The sequence below is a fragment of the Alligator sinensis genome, unplaced genomic scaffold (genome assembly GCF_000455745.1).
Source record: "Alligator sinensis unplaced genomic scaffold, ASM45574v1 scaffold1703_1, whole genome shotgun sequence".
Lineage (NCBI taxonomy): Eukaryota > Metazoa > Chordata > Crocodylia > Alligatoridae > Alligator > Alligator sinensis.
The window spans coordinates 6,393-9,588 of NW_005843635.1; positions in this window are offsets into that span (position 1 = coordinate 6,393).

Sequence of the window (3,196 nt, forward strand, 5' to 3'; positions counted from 1 at the left end):
CTAGGCTTGGTGGAGTTTCTCCTGAGTCCATCCTGAACCTTGGTGGAGAGTCCCAGTCCCTGCACAAGAAAATAGAGGTGAAGAAATCGTTAAAGAGGTCTGCCTTTTCCTCTGGCGCAACCACCAGATTGTCAAGCATATCCTGCAGGGGCCCCACATTACCCAGGGCCTTCTTCATTCTCCCTATGTATTTTAAAAAGGACTTTTTGTTATCCTTGATCCTTGATGCTATCCCTAGCTTCATATGTGCCTTAGCTTTCCTCACAGCCCCCCTACAGACCCAAGCGGTGGAGGTATACTCTTCTTTGGTGATAGCCCCTCCCTTCCACTGGGTGTACACCTCCTTTTTGGCCATCAGGCATTCAAGAATGCCCTTCGTGAGCCAGGGGGGCTTCTGGGCACTCTTGCCCCCTTTGCTTCTTGTTGGGACAAGAACCCCTTGGGCTCTGAGTATCGTCTCCTTAAGGAACGACCACTCATCTTGGGCACCCAGTTCCCCTACTCTCCAGGACCTTAGTGCCTCCCCCACTAATCACCTCAGCTCATTGAAGTTGGTCCTCTTAAAGTCTAAGGCTACTGCCTTGCTGCAGGCCCTTGACACCCTGCACTGGATGGTGAATTCCAGAAAAGTCATGATCGCTATTGCCCAGGTCGAGGACCTGGAGTCCCCCCACCAGGTCATTACCTGCGGCCAGGACCAGGTCTAGCAGGGCATTCCCCCTGGTAGTACTGTGCACCTCCTGGGTTAAGTGGAGGTCCTTTATCTCAGCCACGAACCTCCATGCATGGTCAGACCTGGCTGACTGCTCCTCCCAGCAGATGTCTGGGTAATTTAGATCACCCATGACAACTACATCCCTTGCCTTAAGTGCCTCCGTAAACTGACCCAAGAATTCATGGTCCATCTCTTCCCCTTGGCTGGGAGGTCTGTAGTAGACCCCCGCTATTAAGTCCCTTTCCCCACGACCCCCCTGTATCCTAACCCAGAGCACTTCAGCCTGCCCCTTCTCTGACCCCATCCTGCTGGTAGAGGATGTTTATTGCTCTTTGACATAGAGTGCCACACCCCTGCCTTTCCTTCCTGCTCTATCCTGCCTGTAGAGCCTATAACCCGTAATGTTGACCACCCAGTTGTGGGATGAGTCCCACCAGATTTCTGTGAGCCCTACTAGGTCCAGGTATGAACTAGCTATCTGGTGGATGAGTTCCTCCTGCTTATTCCCCATATTATAAGCATTGGTATAGAGGCATTTAAGGCCTCAAATTGGTGTGTATGCCACCCCCACCCCCGATTCTCAGGACTTTCTGGACCCCTGCTGCTTACCTGGGTACTCCTCGTGTATGTCACCTGTCTTGGTTGGGTGGTGTCCTCACATCTTCCTGTGGCCCAATCCCCTGGCAAAGCTAGTTTAAAGCATGCCGCACGAGATCAGCCAACCTGGAAGAGAAGACTCACTTGCCTTTAGGGGAGAGGTGCAGCCCATTCCACCCAAGCAAGTCCCCTGCATGAAAGTGTGGGTTCTTATCCAGGAACCCAAGGCCTGCCTTGAACTTGATCCTTTCAGAAAAGCCTTCTGGGCCCTGTTGCAGGAGATTTAACCAGGATATTGCAAGACTATGTGGGATTGAAAACCTGTGTAGCCCATGTCCTGCAAAAGGCTGAAATTCTCTTGCAGGAAATAGGTCAAGTGTTCAAATGGACATATGCCCAGCAGCTACTTTTCCAGGTGTAATTGGACCTTATTCTTCTCCTACTCACTTTTGTTTTAAAGCAATTAAACTCCACAGAGCTCAACAATGGAATCATTTGGTTTTATCAGAAACTGGGGGGGGGGGGGAGGAGGGGATGGCAGGAAGAGAGTGAGAGAAGTGGGGTTCAAAGGAGGATGGAGCTGGACTGTTCTCAGTGGTGGCAGATGACAGAACAAGGAGCAACCATCTCAAGTTGCAGAAAGGGAAGTTTAGGTTAGATATTAGGAGGAATTTTCTCACTAGGAGGCTGGTGAAGCACTGGAACAAGTTAACCAGAGAGGTGGTAGAAGCTCCATGCTTGGAGGTTTTTTGAGATAGACAAAGCTTTGGCTGAGATGATCTAGTTGGTGCTGGTCCTGCTTTGTGCACGGGGTTGGACTAAATGACCTCCTGAGGTCCCTTCCAATCCTAATTTTCTATGATATTTCCAGAGTGTGTTCATCAGTAGTGTGAGGACTATGCACGAGGGGATCCCTTCATGGACAGTGCTCCTTCCCACTGATGCCTATGGCAGTCTCTGAAATTTGGAATGGAGATAATTTTATAATGTAACTAGCAAATTGCCGATCAAGAATGACATGGGTGGTGGTGGATGGGGATGGAGCCCCGTGTCTGTTCCCATGCCCTACCCCCTGCCAGCCCACGTTCAGCTCTGCTCCCCCACCCCCCACCAACAGTCTGTGCCCAGCCCCACTCATAGATTTTCATTTCATACATTTCCTAGACTTTAGGGGCTGGAATGGACTTTGCGAGATCATTGAGTTCAGCCCCGCTGCCATAGGTAGGAAGTCTGCTGCAGTCAAATGGACGGTCCATGCCCCCTACTACTGCTCCACATCTGGCATGTGGACAGAGGCAGATTAAATGTTACTGTGGCCCTGGGCAAACAAAATTGGATGGCCAGTATAGAGGTGCACTGATATATCGGACACATATCATATCAGCACATATAAAAGGAAAATTAATGCTATCAGCATTTTTTGTGACAATGTCACCAATGAGTGTTGCACATGCCACCATGCAGGTGGTCAGGAATGCAGCCAGGCAGCTTGGGGAGCAGCCTCCATGCAGTAAGTCTGGGGTCAGGGGGAAGATTGAAGCCCTGAGAGTGAGAGAGGGGGTGGGTCAGAGGTGATGAAAGGGACTCCCAGGTGGGGTGCCAGGGGAGCTGAGGGCAGGTGGGAGAGTGCCAGTCCAGATGCTGTGTGCAGTCTGGTGGGGCATAGGAGGCACATGCCCCCCAGATCTGTGCATGGGGCCAGGTCAGGCTGCTGCTGAAGGCTGTTGGGTGCACTGGCCTCTTCCCGTAGGGGGCCTGGGAGTGGAGTGGGTGATGGCTGCGCTGGAAGTGGCAGCCACATGGGGGCTAGGGCAAAAGTTGGGATGTCCACAGCCCCTCCCCAGTGCTGCCCATGCAGAGCCAGTCTGCCCTGCTGCCTCAGCA